Source organism: Phocoena phocoena, chromosome 5 (assembly GCF_963924675.1).
Source record: "Phocoena phocoena chromosome 5, mPhoPho1.1, whole genome shotgun sequence".
NCBI classification, from domain to species: domain Eukaryota; kingdom Metazoa; phylum Chordata; class Mammalia; order Artiodactyla; family Phocoenidae; genus Phocoena; species Phocoena phocoena.
The window spans coordinates 79,863,720-79,884,292 of record NC_089223.1 but is presented as its reverse complement, the minus strand read 5'-3'; positions in this window follow the sequence as shown (position 1 = coordinate 79,884,292).

The following is a 20,573-nucleotide window of genomic DNA, read 5'->3' as shown; positions in this document are numbered from 1 at the left end:
AACATACCTTAACAGAAGTGAAGAATGCCTTTGATGTGCATATTAGTAGACTGGACATAACCAAGGAAAGAATCAATGACCTAAAACTGGTCAGTAGAAACTCCCCAAACTGAAATGCAAAGAGAGAAAAATGAAAATTAACAACAACAAAAACAGCATCCAAGAACTATTGAAAGATTTCAAAAGGTGTAACAAACATTTAAGGGTTGCCAGCTCTCTTTTCAACACTGCATTCCTTATTGCTTTAGTGAACAGAATATCCTCTAGGTCCTCCCATTAAAAAGAATTGGCAGATGAGTTTTATTAGTATATTTATTCTGATAATTCCACTTTTCTGAACCTTATCATCCTTTTTTCTACCATCTGCCATGCATTTGTGGCTTATCAATTTCACCATGGAATATTGCTTCTCCAAGATTCCCAAAGTCATCTTAGCAGCATGTTAGCACATTTCCCAGAATTCTCATCAGGGTGTTAAATCCTGCGTTCTGAGAAAGTGCTGCCATATCAAAGAATTTATCCAATTTTAAATTACTTCCCAGCATCCTCAGGAGCCAGTGTCACATGTGGTTTCATAGCTCTAGCCAGAACATTTTGGATAACTCCTGCAGCTTCTTCATCACAGAGTCTCTTCTTTATTCAGACTGAGCCCTTGCTTATCCACATTCTGTTGTGTTTTGATCTCAGTTATTCCTCTGGTAGTCAGGAGGGCAGGTGGGAATGGGGTAGGGCATGTTTTATTTTAAAATAGAGACTCTGTATTGTCTTTAAATAAGGGGGAACTAACATGGAAGAGTTGGCCACTTTGGTAAATCCAAAGTATTCCTGGGAATCTAAGGATTCATGATTTTTTAGGACATCATTCCTCATGCTCCTAATCCAACTCATACAGTTCTCATTTTCTCTATAAAACACCTAATCTTGGCATAAAAGATTTACTGGATTTGAGGATTTAAACTTTGACACTCTGCTACCCTCTTAATGAAATCCTGGGACTGCTTCTTGTTTCCTTCTGTCTTCTTGTTAAAGGAGATGATTATCTCTTAATAAGCTATCATTTAGTTAGTCCCTCTAGTTTTCATATTTTGCCGTAAACTGGTGATTATTTACCTTCAGCCTTTTACTGTCTTTAAAGAATCTGTTGACCTCAGCCATATTTTTACATGGTCCCTATAATCACTAATTCTCTTGTACCTCACAATGTTCTGAGATACTATACCTGACAATTCATATACTTACACTGATATCTCAGTCAAGTTCATCACCAGTCACAACTTTAACATTTGTACCATGACAATACACCTGGAGTGATATATATTTCACTTACCAACAATGACAGGGTCCCCTTGCCAGCCTGCTACAAAATCTTATTTTATAATTTGCTTTCTCAAGTCAGTCAAGACACCAACTTCGTTTGAGTTTTGCAGGAAACAGACTTTTAGATGGAGATTGACATGAAATAAGTTTATCTGGAGTTACCCTTGGGAACTGCATCTCTAAGAGTGAAGGAAACAGATGTTGCTAGGATAAGCTGAACTGTGATGCATCTGAAACAGAGGCTTTAGCCAATCCTACAGGTAGCTGTGGAGCAGGGATGGCCTTTCAGAATTAGATGCTAATATAGGCAAGAAGCCAGGTCTTATGACGCACCCTGCTGACCAGTTATTGTATGAGGAAGTATTCATAATATTAACGGCCAAAGACACAACAGTCAACTTTATTCTCCATTATTAACAGTCTCCATTTTTCTTAAGTTTAGAAAAATAAAAGAAAATCAAGTCCCGACTTGTAGTGTTTGCAGACTTCTGTGGTGTGTATGTGTATATATATATATAGGAATATATATATATATATATATATATATATTCCTACCATGGCTGATTTTAAACTTTGGTGTAATGGGGCCTACCACAGAGTTGGGAAGAGATGTATAGTAACATGCACTTACAGAAATGCAAGAGATATAAAGACAACAGCACAAATAAGAGGAAAATGAAATGTAGTAAAATAGTTGGGACATGATGACTTTTAAGAATTTAAAACATTTTAAGAATATAATTTAACTGTAACTACATAATTTAACTTTTAAACATAACTGTCGGGCTTCCCTGGTGGCGCAGTGGTTGAGAGTCCACCTGCCGATGCAGGGGACACGGGTTCGTGCCCCTGTCTGGGAGGATCCCACATGCCGCAGAGGGGCTGGGCCCGTGAGCCATGGCCGCTGGGCCTGCGTGTCCGGAGCCTGTGCTCCACAACGGGAGAGGCCACAACAGTGAGAGGCCCATATACCGCAAAAAACAAAAACAAACAAACAAAAAACCACATAACTGTCAAAAGCTAGATCACAAATTTTCTGAATATTTACAAATTGTCCCTTACGAGCTACCACAAGCTGGCTTGAACAAACTACTACCTCCCACCATTAGGCTCAATGAATATATGACCCATATTAAACTTAAATGTAACATATTAATTAACATTTTTCTCAGTTGGCCGCTTGTTTTGGAAAACTAACACGCTATAAAGCCATGCTAAATGCACCTTTTGCATTTCTCTATGTAACTGAGTTCCTAAGGTTTTCCTCTAGAACAGAGACGCCTGGAAGGGAGTCTGGTATGAACACTAAAACTTTTGTCCAAAAGTTGCATGTTTTATTGCCTTTTCTTCCTATTTCAAGGGGACATTCAGGATTATTCTAACTTTAGCTTTATACTCTTTCCATTTATGTCTTAGCAGTAGAGGAGAACACTTGCAGCCTGTGGGTCAGAGAAAAAGGCAGCCAGAGATGAGGCCTGAGAACTGGGGGTGAACAACAGGTGTTAGTCCTCTTGTCTGACATTATAAGAGCTCACGTTAATTAAGCAGCTATCAAGAATTACACAAAGCATGTTACATGCATTATCACAATAAATGTTATTATTACCCACATTTATTTATGAGGGAATAGAGGCACCAAAATATTAAGCAAATTGTCCAAAGACACACAGTTCTTATTGAGCAGTGGAACCAAGATTAAGCCCAAGTTTTATAAGTTCAGAAGCTTACCAATTTCATGTGTTAACTACTTTAATTAAACACACCATTTGTGTAGGTCTTAATCATGAAAATAAATGTATTTTTAAAAATTCATGTGGCATGATTAACAACAGCATCGAGTTCAGTGTTATGCTTTAAACAGAAGCCATTATTAGTGTAATATAGCTGCCTTAACGTATGGTTTATAAAAATAATAGCAAATACAGTGATCATTTGTGCTTCTAAGTATTTACAAATAAGGCAAACAGAATAGGTAACATTTATACATCTGCTATCATGGAAACTAAAGAGAAAACACCAAAGTCAGGACTAGTAAGCTATTTACTAACCAATGTCTGGGACATTTTAAACAGGTAGCTTAAATAAATCCTAGTTGATTCAGTAGTAGACAATGTTTTTGAAAAGTTGGATCAATATCATTGTTGATTTGCTCAATTGTGTAAATTGTAGTGATTAATCTTATTTAAAAAAAATTTATTGGGGCAGGTAGAACAGAGGGGCATACAGCTTATAAAGGTGAATAATACAGACAACATTCTCTAATAAGGAATTGTTAAGAATTCCTTGTTAGAATTGTTAAGAATTGTTAAGAATTTATTTTTCCCTTGATAGTGTATTTGTGGAAATATTTTCAGATACTCATAGAAATGTAAACTTTAATTTAAAAAGCAATATATTATCCTTCTGCACATAAAGCATCACACGTTTCACCATAGTGACTAATCAATGTGGTGATGACTTTTGAAACAAGTTAGTAAATAAATTAAATTAATTTACACACCCTCAGGAAAAAAAAAATTACCTCAGATTCAAATTTCTAAGAACTCTGTTGAAGATAATTAGATATAGGTGAGTATAGCATATTAATTAGCACATAAAAATTTTTTAAAGAGAACACTGATATTTTATCCTTTGTTATATCATCTATTTATCCATCAAATACATAGTGCTATCAGTTTATCAAATGCAAATACACGTCATCAACAATTGTCATTACCTCAAATGCGTAAATAAATGTTCATATAATATATACTTTTTTATATACGTTCATGTACCTGTTCACATATCCATTTTAGAATTATTCATAATTTTCTTATTAAAAGTAGATTTTGTGTGAGTACTGTAAGGTGAATGACCCTCTGAGTTCTCATCCCACCCATAGCTCCCTTTTGTGTCATGTGCCCAGACATAGTTCCATGTATGTAGGTTGCCATGCCTTGGGTCTGATGACCAGAAGGATTTCCTCAGACCTGATTGCGCTATAGATTGTTGACTGACCAAAAGTTACATTGAATATAAGGGAGGCCAGTGGCTTTATGAGGAACACTGATTCAGACTCTCTGTTAACCTACCCAATCAAATCTCTTTTTGGGACTTGGTTAACATGAGATAGACAAGGGATTTTTTTTTTTTTTTTTTTGCGGTACGCGGGCCTCTCACTGTTATGGCCTCTCCCACTGCAGAGCGCAGGCTCAGCGGCCATGGCTCACGGGCCCAGCCGCTCCGCAGCATGTGGGATATTCCTGGACCGGGGCATGAACCCGTGTCCCCTGCATCGGCAGGCGGACTCTCAACCACTGCGCCACAAGGGAAGCCTGACAAGGGATTTTTGCAGGCAGTTGAGTGGAGCAAAATCCAAGTGATACATAGAGAAAGTATTCAGAATAATCCATTTCACAATAAAAAACAAGAATAAAGAGAAGTGTAAGGGTAAAGGTAAAATAGATAAAAGAAAGTAGAAATATGAGAAACAGATGCAGTGGACACCACAGCAACCAATTTGCATGACTTGAGTCATGAATTATTTTGGTGATGTTAGACCTGATATGCTATCATACATGACATTTCACTTGACCTTGGTGCTTTCATTTTATTTGTTAAAGCATTTTATTTCTCTTATGCACAGTTGTACAGTAAAATGCCCACACCAGTAGAGATAAGCTAAACATATTACTGTTGCTTCTTACCTGAGTCAAGCTAGTACAATGAGAATGTACATACATAAAAATGTTTGTATATATGTATACAAAAATTTACTAAGCAATTTACATCTTTCTTCTCCTTTCATCTTAAAATGATTATATGTTCCTCGTTCTTTCTGTTTTTGGAAAGAACTTCAAAGGCTCTTTTGAGAAGTTACAGAGAACCCAATTTTTAAAATGTTCACAAAGGAAGTGGCAGGCAGTTATAAGTTTCTCATCACCAGATAGTTATATTCGCAGAAAAAAAATGTAGAAATTTACATCCATACTATGTACTGATAATAGAATTTCTTTCTACCATTCTAAGGCACTTCAGCTATCTTTGAAGCATAGGGAAAAAATGTGATTTCTAGAAATAAAAGGAGTAAAAGTTGCTTGTATCTCTATTGGATTCATTAAAAATTACCACACAATTAGTATAATTTAGTAAGCTGTGTCTTTATGGAATACAGACTGATTCAAATATTTTTGTGCAAAATGTTCTTTGCAGTAATGAACGTATTCAACCAAATTTGTGTGGGTAAGCTTTTCTAAATTTCAAAAATTCTAATTTTATGATTATATTACAAAGCAGCACTCTGTTGATGTTTTTGTATTTATCTATCATCTTACATCAATTGGTTTTCCAGAAGGATTTTCTAAAGCCAGGAAAAATGGTAGTCAAATCAATGTGAACATATTAACAAAACTTCAAATGCATTCTACATGCTCTATTAACCATTATTCAATTATTTTACTCATTTGAAAATACATTTTACTCATCATTTTGTCTCAGATAAAATTTCTTCTTTCAAACAGTGTTATACTGTTCCTTATAATTGCCCCTGGGGATTATAATCAAAGGGAGATATGAGAAATGCAACATGCTTTGGAACCATCCACGCATTCAGTGTTCAGTCTACTGAATAAGGAACACTGAACAGATATGCAATTAAACACAATAACAGCTGTGCTCATGAAATAGGAAGAAGATTAAAAAGTAATCCTGGATACTCATTTAATTTTTTTAGATCAAATATGAATGTAATTAGAATACTGTGATGTAACAATTTTAAATATAACTTGAAATTTGACATCAGTCTAACCCCTTAAAGATAAATTTATAGAAATCAAAGACAACCTTGAATATTTGAGGATTTGTTCTACATAGCTTTGAATATCTATTCAATCATTCATTTCTTTTTCATTTGCTCAATATTTTAATACTTACCTAATCCATTACTGGAAAACATTATACTAACTTTTGGGGTGAAAAAAAACAAGAGAGGAATAGACATGCCCTATGAAATCAAGTAAATCCATTAGAGCCAAAAATGCTATAAAGAAAGTCTACAGAAATGGACGACTTTCAATATTTGTTTTGTTAAAGTTTTATAGTTTGGTACTTAATTAATTCAATTATTGTATATTTATGTTGTATCTCTAGATTTAATATCTTGTGACATGTTACATTTGGGGTGCCAGATGAAAATGTATATTTGAGTATTAGCAATAATCATTTTGAATAGAAAGAGTGCTTCTTGCCAGCCCTATATGAGTAAGTAATTGAATTTCTCTGACCCTTATTTTTCTCTTCTGTAAAAAGTAAAAGAGCAACAAATAAGGTTATTTTAAACTTAATTTTATTTAGTTTTTTATACAGCAGGTTCTTATTAGTTATCTATTTTATACATATGAGTGTATATATGTCAATCCCAATCTCCAAATTCATCCCGCCACCACCACCACCCCACCCTGCTTTCCCCCCTTGGTGTCCATAAGTTTGTTCTCTGTATCTGTGTCTCTGTTACTGCCTTGCAAACCACTTCATCTGTACCATTTTTCTAGATTCCATATATATGCGTTAATATATGATATTTGGTTTTCACTTTCTGACTTACTTCACTCTGTATGACAGTCTCTAGGTCCATCCACGTCTCTAGAAATGATCAAATTCCATTCCTTTTTATGGCTGAGTAATATTTGACCTGGTTATTGTAAATAGTGCTGCAATGAATATTGGGGTGCATGTGTCTTTTTCAATTATGGTTTTCTCTGGGTATATGCCCAGTAGTAGGATTGCTGAGTCATATGGTAATTCTATTTTTAGTTTTTTAAGGAACCGCCTCATTGTTCTCCACAGTGGCTGTATCACTTTACATTCCCACCAACAGGGCAAGTAGGTTCCCATTTCTCTACACCCTCTCCAGCGTTTGATGTTTGTAGATATTCTGAAGATGCCCATTCTAACCAGTTTGAGGTGATAAGTCACTGTAGTTTTGATTTGCATTTCTGTAATAACTAGTGATGTTGAGCAGCTGTTCATGTGCCTCTTGGTTATCTGTATGTCTTCTTTGCAGAGATGTCAAGTTAGGTCTTCTGCCCATTTTTTGATTGGGTTGTTTGTTTTTGTAATATTGAGCTGCGTGAGCTGTTTATATATTTTGGAGATTAATCCTTTGTCCGCTGATTTGTTTGCAAATATTTTCTCCCATTCTGACGGTTCTCTTTTCATCTTGTTTATAGTTTCCTTTGCTGTGCAAAAGCATTTGTTTCATTAGGTCCCATTTGTTGTTGTTTTTTTTTAAATTTTATTTTCTTTACTTTAGGAGGTGTGTCAAAAAAGATCTTGCTGTGATTTATGTCCAAGAGTGTTCTTCCTATGTTTTCCTCTAAGAATTTTATAGTGTCCGGTCTTACATTTAAGTCTTTAACCCATTTTGATTTTATTTTTGTGTATGGTGTTAAGGACTGTTCTAATTTCATTCTTTTACATGTAGCTGTCCAGTTTTCCCAGCACCACTTATTGAAGAGGCTGTCTTTTCTCCATTGTATATACTTGCCTCTTTTGTCATAGATTAGTTGACCATAGGTGCGTGGGTTGCTCTCTGGACTTTCTATCCTGTTCCATTGATCTATATGTCTGTTTTTGTGCCTATACCATATTGTCTTGATTACTGTAGCTTTTTTGTATAGTCTGAAGTCAGGGAGTCTGATTCCTCCAGCTCCATTGTTTTCCCTCAAGATTACTTTGGCTATTCAGGGTCTTTTGTGTTTCCATACAAATTTTAAGATCTTTTGTTTTAGTTCTGCAAAAAATGCTATTGGTAATTTGATAGGGATTGCATTGAATCTGTAGATTGCTTTGGGTAGTATAGTCATTTTCACAATATTGATTGTTCCAATCCAAGAACATGTTTTATCTCTCCATCTGTTTGTGTCATCTTTGATTTCTTTCATCAGTGTCTTATAGTTTTCTGAGTACAGGTCTTTTAGCTCCTTAAGTAGGTTTATTCCTAGGTATTCTTTTTGTTGCAATGGTGAATGGGATTGTTTCCTTAATTTCTCTTCCTGATCTTTCATTGTTTGTTTATAGGAAGACAAGAGATTTCTGTGAATTAATTTTTTATTCTGCAACTGTACCAAATTCATTGATTAGCTCTAGTAATTATCTGGTGGCAACTTTAGGATTCTCTATATATAGTATCATGTCATCTGAAAACAGTGACAGTTTTACTTCTTCTTTTCCAATTTGTATTCCCTTTATTTCTTTTCCTTTTTGATTGTCCTGGCTATAAATTCTAAAACTATGTTGAATAATAGTTGTGGGACTGGACATCCTTGTCTTTTTCCTGATCACAGAGGACATGCTTTCAATTTTTCACCACTGAGAGTGCTGTTTGCTGTAGGTTTTTCATGGCCTATATTATGTTGAGGTATGTTCCCTCTATGCCCACTTTCTGGAAAGTTTTGGGGTTTTTTTTTGGTTTTTTTGCGGTACGCGGGCCTCTCACTGTTGTGGCCTCTCCCTTTGTGGAGCACAGGCTCCAGATGTGCAGGCTCAGTGGCCATGGCTCATGGGCCCAGCCGCTCCGCAGCATGTGGGATATTCCTGGACTGGGGCATGAATCCGTGTCCCCTGCATCGGCAGGCAGACTCTCAACCACTGTGCCACCAGGGAAGCCCAATCAAATGGTTTTTATTCTTCAATTTGTTAATATGGTTTGTTACATTGATTGATATGCATATATTGAAGAATCCTTGCATCCCTGGGATAAATTCCACTTCATCATGGTGTATGATCCTTTTAATGTGTTGTTGGATTCTGTTTGCCAGTATTTTGTTGAGGATTTTTGCATCTATATTCATCAGTGATATTGGTCTGTAATTTTCTTTTTTTGTAGTATTTCTGTCTGGTTTTGGTATCAGGATGATGGTAGCCTTGGAATGAGTTTGGGAGTGTTCCTTCCTCTGCAATTTTTTGGAAGAGTTTGAGAAGGATGGGTGTTAGCTCTTCTCTAAATGTTTGATAGAATTCACCCGTGAAGCCATCTGGTCCTCGACTTTTGCTTGTTTGAAGATTTTTAATCACACTTTCAATTTCATTACTTGTGATTGGTCTGTTCATATTTTCTATTTCTTCCTGGTTCAGTCTTGGAAGGTTATACCTTTCTAAGAATTTGTCCATTTCTTCCAGGTTGTCCATTTTATTCTCATAGAATTTCTTGTAGTAGTCACTTATGATTCTTTGTATTTCTGCAGTGTCTGTTGTAACATCTCCTTTTTCATTTCTAATTTTATTAGTTTGAGTCCTTTCCCTCGTTTTCTTGATGAGTCTGCCTAAAGGTTTATCAATTTTGTTTATCTTTCAAAGAATCATGTTTTAGTTTTATTGATCTTTGTTATTGTTTCCTTCATTTCTTTTTCATTTATTTTTGATCTGATCTTTATGATTTCCTTCCTTCCGCTAATTTTGGGGGGTTTTGTTCTTCTATCTCTAATTGCTTTAGGTGTAAGGTTAGTTTGTTTATTTGAGATATTGTTTCTTGAGGTAGGATTGTATTGCTATAAACTTCCCTCTTAGAACTGTTTTTGCTGCATCCCATTGGTTTTTGATCGTCGTGTTTTCATTGTCATTTGTATCTAGGTATTTTTTGACTTCCTCTTTGATTTATTCAGTGATATCTTGGTTATTTAGTAATGTATTGTTTAGCCTCCATCTATCTGTGTTTTTTACATTTATTTCTCTGTAATTTACTTCTAATCTCATAGCGTTGTGGTTAGAAAAGATGCTTTATTTGATTTCAGTTTTCTTACATTTAGCAAGGCTTGATGTGTGACCCAAGATGTGATCTATTCTGAAGAATGTTCCATGTGCACTTTAGAAGAATGTGTAATCTGCTGTTTTGGCTGGAATACCCTATAAATATCAATGAAATCTATCTGGTCTATTATGTCATTTAAAGCTTGTGTTTCCTTATTAATTTTCTGCCTGTGTGACATGTCCATTGGTGTAAGTGAGGTGTTAAAATCCCCCTCTATTATTATTATTATTATTATTATTATTATTATTAATTTTGCGGTATGCAGGCCTCTCACTGCTGTGGCCTCTTCCGTGCGGAGCACAGGCTCCGGATGTGCAGGCTCAGCGGCCATGGCTCACGGGCCCAGCCTCTCCACGTCATGTGGGATCCTCCTGGACAGGGGCACAAACCCGTGTCCCCTGCATTGGCAGGTGGACTCTCAACCACTGCACCACCAGGGAAGACCACCCCTTCTATTATTGTGTTACTGTCGATTTCCTCTTTTATACCTGTTAGCATTTGCCTTATGTATTAAGTTGCTCTTATATTGGGTGCATATATATTTATAATTGTTATATCTTCTTCTTGGATTGATCAGCTGCTCATTATATAGTGTACTTCCTTGTTTCTTGTAACATTCTTTATTTTAAAATCTATTTTGTCTGATATGAGTATTGCTACTCCAGCTTTCTTTTGATTTCCATTTGCATGGAATATCTTTTTCCATCCCCTCATTTTCAGTCTGTATGTGTCCCTAGGTCTGAAGTGATTCTCTTGTAGACAGCATGTATATTGGTCTTCTTTTAGTATCCATTCAGAGAGTTTGTGTCTTTTGGTTGGAACATTTAATCCATTCACATTTAAGGTAATTATTAATATATTTCTATTACCATTTTCTTAATTGTTTTGGGTTTGTTTTTGTCCTTTTCTTCTTTTGCATTTCTCACTTAGAGAAGTTCCTTTAGTACTTGTTGTAGAGCTGGTTTGGTGGTGCCAAATTCTCGTAGCTTTTGCTTGTCTGTAAAGCTTTTGACTTCTCCATCAAATCTGAATGAGATCCTTGCCAGGTAGAGTCATATTGGTTGTAGGTTCTTTCTTTCATCACTTTAAATATGTCATGCCAGTCCCTTCTGGCTTGTAGAGTTTCTTCTGAGAAATCAGCTGTTAACCTTTTGGGAGTGCCCTTGTATGTTATTTGTCATTTTCCCTTGTTTTAATAACTTTTCTTTGGCTTTAATTTAATCATTTTGATTACTATGTGTCTTGGCATGTTTCTCCTTGGTTTTATCCTGTCTGGGACTCTCTGTGCTTCCTGGACTTGTGTGGCTATTTCTTTTCCCATGTTTGGGAAGTTTTCAACTATAATCTCTTCAAATATTTTCTCGGGTCTTTTTTCTCTCTCTTTTCTCCTTCTGGGACCCCTATAATGCGAATGTTGGTGCATTTAATGTTGTCCCAGAGGTCTCTTAGGGTGTCTTAATTTCTTTTCATTCTTTTCTCTTTATTCTGTTCTGCAGCAGTGAATTCCACCATTCTGTCTCCCAGGTTACTTATCCGTTCTTCTGCCTCAGTTATTCTGCTATTGATTAATTCTAGTGTATTTTTCATTTCAGTTATTATATTATTTATCTCTGTTTGTTTGTTCTTTAATTCTTCTATGTCTTTGTTAAACATTTCTTGCATCTTCTCGATCTTTGCTTCCATTCTTTTTCTGACGTCCTGGATCATTTTCACTCTCATTATTCTGAGTTCTTTTTCTGGAAGGTTGCCTATATCCACTTCATTTAATTGTTTTTCTGGGGTTTTATCTTATTACTTCATCTCATACATAGCCCTCTGCCTTTTCATTTTGTCTATCTTTCTGTGAATGTGGTTTCTGTTCCACAGGCTGCAGGATTCAGCATATAGTTTTAAATAATATTGCCACTCTCTTTTGAATAAAGGATGCAGCAACTTTACAATTTCCTGTTCCAGAGATTATTGTAAAAGTAAAAGCTTCAGAAATAAATATCCTTAAAATCACCATGAATGATTTGATGTGCAATTTCTGGAATGCTTTCAACAATGGAAGAAGACAGATGTGTTTTGAATGATTTTACAGTTTTATATGGATTGGAGGTAGGGGAGGATAAAGAAATCAAAGGGAATTAGTCAGCTTTGATAAGAGGGGTTTGTATGAAGGAGAAAAGTTGATTAAAGTGAATCTGAAGTTTAGAAGATGAATGTAGTTTGATTCTACAAAACAATTGAAGAACGTTAGAAGAAACCTTATGAACTATAAGAATAATAATGAAGTCAGTGGCAGGGAGCAAGAGAGGATAATGGTTTAATTAATAAAACAAATTTGAATACATATTTTCATTCAAATTCAATAAATTTTAAAATATATATAGGTAATATTTTCTCATCTAAGATTATTCTTAAGTAAAAAGCATGAAAACAGGAATAAAAAAACAGCTGTAACCCCAACCTGAACTATAACCACCATTAACATTTTGCTGCTTGCTCCTCCATATGTATTTCTATTCAGTAGAAAAACACAAGCCCTTTTTTTTCTTATGTTTTATAAAAAATGGTATGAATCTTTAGCTACAATTTGAACACAAAGTGTTTCACTTATTTTTCACCAGTCACTTTTTTTATAAGGGGATTAATTTTGCTGTAACCATCTCTTAAAATACTTATTGAAAGGCAGCATTCTGCCCATGTGTGTATACAGTAATGGAAGTTCTGATATCAATTCTTACATTAAAAAAGAAAAAAACTTTTCAATATATTCTTGAAGTATTAACTCAGTGTGTTAGAAATCTGAGTTGTTTTAGTTAGCTTACATTACAAACTGACCTAAACTAATTTGTTTTTGAGACCTATGAGAAATTTTGAGTAACCATTGGTAGCTTCCAATTGCTAGAGATAAGTTGGAGCTGAACATTTTCTCTCCAAGAAACTTACTCCCACAAGGGATGTTACAATAAAAATCAGCCTCAGTTCAAATTCTGTCACATTTTTTAACAAGCGTATGTGCACATGTGAACATGTACACACACACATACAATCTCTTCTGCAAACCTGGTGAAGTTTCTAGTCTATGCCTTTTAGGCAATTCAGTAAGTTCCTTGTATGGAAAGACTTCAGGATTTAGTTATCTCTGGAGAAGGATCAGATGACAAAATCTTCTGTTATTTGAACAAAAGAGGGGTGAGATTGGAAACCTAGGACTCCATTCTGAATGGCACTGCCGTATTCACTAGATTCTTTCACTCTTCTTATCAAAATGGAAGTTCCTACAAGTATTTCTTCATTAACTGAATATTTTTACTACAGCTTATTTTACCAGTGAAAATCACTTCTAATAATCACTGTGCTAATTTACAAGTCTTTAATGTTGAGTGGATATAAAGATAGGTCTAGTGGTTATTTCTGGAGTAGAGCTTTGTAATTATATTTTAAAATGCTAAATCAGACCAATAAGGAGATGATTTACAACTATATCATCTATCATTATTTATATATCTATATACCCTTTATATGGAAATATTTTAAATTAAATTATAGATAATATGATAAGAACTGCTTGTTTAAAGTTCTGTTCCCTTAGGCTAAATTTGACCTTCACTCAAAAGTCATTGTTGTCACACACAAATAAAGGGATATTGTTCTTATAATTTCCCAAGAATCTGCTGTTAATTTGTATTAGGGGAAATTCTACTCTATAAGATTTTATTTTTTCTTTTTATAAATTTATTTATTTATTTTTGGCTGCATTGGGTCTTCATTGCTGTATGCAGGCTTTCTCTAGTTGTAGCGAGCGGGGACTACTCTTCGTTGCAGTGCACAGACTTCTCATTGCGGTGGCTTCTCTTGTTGCGGAGCACAGGCTCTAGGTGCATGGGCTTCAGTAGTTGTGGCTCACAGGCTAAGAGTGCAGTAGTTGTGGTGCACAGGCTTAGTTGCTCTGCGGTACGTGAGATCTTCCGAGACCAGGGCTCAAACCCATGTCTCCTGCATTGGCTGGTGGATTCTTAACCACTGTGCCATGAAGGAAGTCCCATATAGGATTTTCGTAAAGAGTTAGCACCTTATATCCACTCTGTGCTGAACGTTGTAGAGCTTACCAAGATTCTTATTCAGAAGAACTCTTCTCCAGAGTAGTGCGCTCAGTGGATAACCCACAGCTGTTAGCCATTTCGAGAGTTGAATCAGTGAAGACAAGCACCTTAGCCAATGCTGCACTGCCTTCCTGTGGTGGCCATAAGTAATATACATCTAAAATAAAGGTCTGGCCTTCTTGTCCCTACTCAGGACAACTCTTGAGTCACTCTAGCTTCACTGCTTTTCTAGGGGTTGGCTGAGGCTGTCATTGGGCCTACATTACTGTTCAGTTTCTCCATCTGGGCAAATCCTGCCTCCTTCTCCCTTTCATGGGTATTGATCCCATGGATGATCCATACTTCATCTTTTCAGATAACCCAACAGATGATCTACTTCTTTGCCATCATGACCTTTCCATAAGGACAATGCATTTCAATTCATGGAGTTAAAACATTGTTACATAACATAGGATAGTAGTGTCTGCTTTTCCTGTAGTGTTCCATGTCCTTCTCCTGAGATCAACACAAGCTTTTTGAAAACTGTGATGACATTCTTTTTTACATCTCTTGATGGCTTAATATAAGTGTCATTATTGGTTATAACCAGTCATGCATTTTTAAATTTAATGTTAATATTAGTAATATATATTTATTTATTATTATTTCTATTTTGGAAAAGGTGCAGAGAGGTTAAAAAATTTCTTGCAGGTCATCTAGTTAGTAAATATCTGGTCTGGAATAAACATTATGATATATTACAGAATCAAGATGGAACTGGAGTACAGGTAGAACTTTATTTAAAACTAGAAATATACATTTAAATTCTCAAATATTTGTCAAATGAAACATTAAAATATCAGGTATGTGTCTATCATTCTCTTTTCTGTGTGTCATTCTTAACAGAATTAAGGAAATTGATATTTTAAATAAACAAACAGAAAAGTGTTTTTAGCTGAGGATACAGCTTTGTGTTATTTAGTTAGACACAGAAGTTGCAGTAAAACTATTTTATCCAGTATTTTTGTCCTCACAGCAAAACTATTCTGCTAGATTTTATGTCCTTCTGAGAGAGATTGTTGGTATAATTAATCTACTGAACAGAGCAATGTATTTTTATAGTGGACTACTAATATTAATAGTAAATCAGAAACAAGAGATGTACCTGGAAAGAACAAGTAAATCAGAATATGCCCAAGCAGAATAGAACATAGAAGAAGAACTTGAAAGCTCATCTGGGTCCAGTCCAAGAGAACAGCACTGATCTGAGAGAAACTCAAGAAGGACCAAAATGAGCAACCTGCTAGAGCAACCACCCACGTTCCTTTAGGACCCAGTGTTTTGCTTTTATTTCTCCAGTTTTAGAAAATTAAGGTGTAAAGTATTTCTGAGAAACTTTGAAATCAAACGGCTTAATTTAAATCATGGTAGAATTCAGCACAAAATACTCTAGAATATAAAACACACACACATTTAGTCTTGAAAGCTTTGAAGTTTTGAGTTCTCAGAATAAATTATAAAACCAAAGGGAGACATTTTAAATTGTGTAGAGTATATTTTAATGATTAAGAAATAATAAAATCAGTTCAATCTACATATTTGTGTGCATATGCACACACACATATTCATGCCACACAACCACATGCACAATATGTACATGTTGTACACACACACACACACACATACACACACACACACACATATGTATATATATATTCAAGATACTAGGGATTTTCAAAGGCCATCAATTTTTTCCACATGGTTTTGGAGTCAATTGATATATACAAAAGCATGAAAGAGGAGATCAGATTATCAGCTTTATTAGTGATAAATGTTAGACTAAAATACATGGCTCAGATGCACACTAAATGGACTTTATAACCCATTCATAAGTGTGGGACAGCAGACCTGAGTGCTTATTTTATACAGGTCAACTTTCTTAAAGAAAACAATAAAGGATTGATCTGAACATGCCCACACTTTTCATCCAGTGAAATTAATCAGGTAGCTCACATCTCCTCTAGGAAAAGAATAGAATAAAAGTTGACTAAAGGCCAACAGTTAGATTCCAAATAAGTTTCTTTACGTGGAACATGAGGAGTCAAGTATAATTGGTTGTGTCTGTGTATATGCACATACTTTTACAGACATAAAACTACTCCCAATGTTTTCAATGTTCTCATTTTTGTTTCAGAATTCTTATTAATATGGTTAAGTATAGCCTAATTAAGAGGGCTTTGTAAAAAGTACATGCTTGTATTTGTTATTACTTTATGAACCATCTTGCTGTCCCTTTTTAGTGTTAATTATGTGAAATCACAGTATTGTAAAAGGATATTACAAACCATTTATCTCACCTGATTAAACATTAAATGAATGTCAGTAGGCCATGTGATGGCCTTTGTTCATGACTGCAATTTTTAGTGTTGAGTGGCATATATGTTGCCTCACCTTTAAAAAGCAAAATGACTTTTGAATAAAAGAAACTCAAAAGATAAAACCTGGGACTTCCCTGGTGGCGCAGTGGTTGAGAGTCCGCCTGCCAATGCAGGGGACACGGGTTCGTGCCCCGGTCCGGGAAGATCCCACATGCCGCGGAGCGGCTGGACCCATTAGCCATGGCCACTGAGTCTGCGAGTCTGAAGACTGTGCTCCGCAATGGGAGAGGCCAAAACAGTGAGAGGCCCAAGTACCACAAAAAAAAAAAAAAAAAGATAAAACCTGATTAATGCACACAGAAGGTTTCAGAAAACTGTGACTATTTTAACATTTATTTATTCCTCAACAATTGTTGATTATCTACTATATTCCAGATATTTTAGCAATCACTAAGAATACAAGAGTAAAGGATATAATGAGATGTTACATAAATACAAGATTGTGATATAATCTGGTGAATTCTGAAAGGAATTCTTATTTTTTCATATGTTATAAAAGGACTCTACTTCATTCCTATAAAGGAATGCAATCTACTTCATTCTAAGTAAGGGGAGTTCTGAAATGAATATAACCATACTCTTTCCACCCCCTCACACTTCCACATAATTAAGAGCAATATGAATATGAATGGCCAGAATCTAGGATGTTTACTGAGACATGTGTTTATCTGGAGACAAGGTCACCAACTTGTAAGCCCATGGGTTTTATTACATTAACTCTTCTGCCAGAAACTGGATGCTAATTAAGTATTCAACACACCAAGGAGCTGGATAGTAACTAATTGGAATGAATCTACTGTGCAGATCAAACTCAACCTACTTATTGTATACATTTAGGCATGGAATAAGAGGCTTTAAAATGTGTGGTCTTTGACCTGTTTTATTAAGAATCACGGTAGGTCGGGGTTATTAAAACTCGGCTGTGCAATAATAAAGCCAATAGTTTGAGTCTTATTAGGGTTCTTTTTTTTTCCTCTTTATATTTTATTTGTTAGAAGGGAGCATGATTCACAAGGAAAAAAAATATAACTATGTGTGGTGATGGATGTTAACTAGAATTATTATGGTGATTATCTTGCAATATATACAATATTGAATCATTATGTCGTACACTGGTAACTAATATAATGTTATTAGCCAATTTCCTCTCAAAAAAGAAAAAAAAAGAAGAGAGGATGAGTAATTTGTAACACAAATTACAACATACTAGGGGACAAACATGAGAGGTTGAAAGTAAAATTGAATGCGTGTGTCTATTATTTTAAGCAAGGTTTCTTTGTAATCTTAGCTTTGAGAACAAGATGTACCTGGAAATGGTTACAGACCTTGAGTGGCAGCTGAAGTATTTTTAAAAATTTTTATTTTATATTGGAGTATAGTTGATTAACAATGTTGTGTTAGTTTCAGGTGTACAGCAAGGTTCAGTTATACATATACATGTATCTATTCTTTTTCAAATTATTTTCCCATTTAGGTATTACAGAGTATTTAACAGAGTTCCTTGTGCTATACAGTAGGTCCTTGTTGGTTATCTATTTTAAATATAGCAGTGTGTACATGTCAATCCCAAACTCCCAATCCATTCCTCCCCTCCACCCTTCCCCTCAGTAACCATAAATTCATTTTCTAAGTCTGTGAGTTTGTTTCTGTTTTGTAAATAAATTCATATAAGTGATATTATATAATATTTGTCTTTCTCTGTCTGACTTACTTCACTTAGTATGATAACCTCTAGGTCCATCCATGTTGCTGTAAATGGCAATATTTAATTCTGTTTTACAGATGAGTAATATTCCATTGCATATATATCACATCTTCTTTATCCATTCATCTGTTGATGGACACTTAGGTTGCTTCCATGTCCTGGCTATTGTAAATAGTGCTGCTGTGAACATTGGGGTGCCTGTATCTTTTCCAATTAGAGTTTTCATCTTTTCTGGATATATGCCCAGTAGTGGGATTGCTGGGTTGTATGGTAGTTCTATTTTCAGTTTTTTAAGGAACCTCCATACTGTTCTCCATAGTGGCTGTAATCAATTTACATTGCCACCAACAGTGCAGGAGGGTTCCCTTTTCTCCACACCCTCTCCAGAATTTATTGTTTGTAGATTTTTTGATGCTGGTTGTTCTGACTGGTGTGAGGTGATACCTCATTGTAGTTTTGATTTGCATTTCTCTAATAATTAGTTATGTTGAGCATCTTTTCATGTGCCCCTTGGCCATCTGTATATCTTCTTTGGAGAACCATCTATTTAGATCTTCTGCCCATTTTTGGATTGGGTTATTTTTTTGATATTGAGCCACGTGTGCTGTTTGTAAATTTTGGAGACTAATCCCTTGTTGGTTGCATGTTTTCCAAGTATTTTCTCCCATTCTGTGTGTTGTCTTTTTGTTTTGTTTATGGTTTCCTTTACTGTGCAAAAGCTTTTGAGTTTAATTAGGTCCCATTTGCTTATTTTAATTTTTATTTCCTTTACTGTAGGAGACATATTGAAAAAGATATTGCTGTGATTTATGTCAAAGAGTGTTCTGCCTATGTTTTCCTCTAAGAGTTTTATAGTATCTCACTTAAATATAATAGCTTGTTTACTCTTTACAACACCTTAATAAGGATAATAATATTGATAGAAACATTTTGATGGATGTTTCAAATGTCCTAAGACTATTCTAAGTGATACACATAAACTATAGCATTTAGTTCCTGGGAGAACTCTGTTAAGCAAATACTATTATTATCAGCAAATACTATTATTATCTCCATTTAACAGATGGGGCACTGAAGCATAGAATACTAAGTAAATTGCCAAAGATTATGCAGCTTTTATTTCTAAGGTGTTCTGATGCCAAAATCTCTACTTTAGAATATAATTCTTTATCAGCTCTCATGAAGAGAGAACTGTGGTACAATAGATAAACTTAGCTTTCGAAATGGCAGTGAGAAATCCAGAGAAATATCAGAGAATGGAGGAAGGCAGCAAGCTACTTTGAGAACTTGAAGGCCAAACTAGTCTTATGTGAAAAGAAAGAGAAATGGAACAAGAACAATATATCTGGAACTAACGGCTTTGAAATGTGGAGTGTAAAAGAGGAAGATATTTTATTCATGACAAAATCAGTAAGGATTACTAGGGCTCCGAGAACTCTAACAAAGAGAAAAAAGTAGATCTCAGAGAGCAAACAAAAATGTTTCCCTAGTGGAAACCCTTTCCAAAAAGTTTACTGAGAGACTGTTTCTTAAAGTTAAGGTAGGAAGTCAATAACAGAGCAAGAGACTATCTAGTTACATGACTGGGATAGTTACATTTAGTATTTATACCAGCTCTGAATAGGTCTGTGGAGAGAAGACTGGGAATTCCAGTTAGAATATCTCAGACAACAATCAATGAATATAAAACTTGTTGGAGACTCATATTTAAAAAGCATAATGTGATCTAGGAAACTATATAACAAATGAGTGAAAATTTGGACTGATGGGGGTGTTCCCTATGTAGGAATATCCTACAAAGGCAGATTATAACAATAGGATTTGTTTGAATAATAGACATTTTGTGCTGGCTTTGATGTCACTTTTATATTATGAAATAATTAATTAGGCTATTTTTGATGCAGTATTCTGATGAACTTGTGTTTTCTTTTTTCTCTTAAAACACTAAGAAATTCAAAGTATCTTCATCTTCAGAGGTTTGAATAATGAACAAATATACAGACCAAAAAAGGTCCAAGGAAGAAGAGAGGGCAATATTCAAAGAGGAAGAGTAGATCAAATGACTCTGATAAAAGAATATAGACAATAGAGAACCAAAAACTATCAGATAAACTGTTTTAATTAAGGCAGGTACCTTAAGGTTCTCCAGAGAAACAGAATCAGTAGGAGATATGTACATTTATCATGATAGCTTGGTTCATGCATTTATAGAGAATGAGAGGTCCCACAATCTTCCATTTGCTGGAGACCTAGGAAAGCCA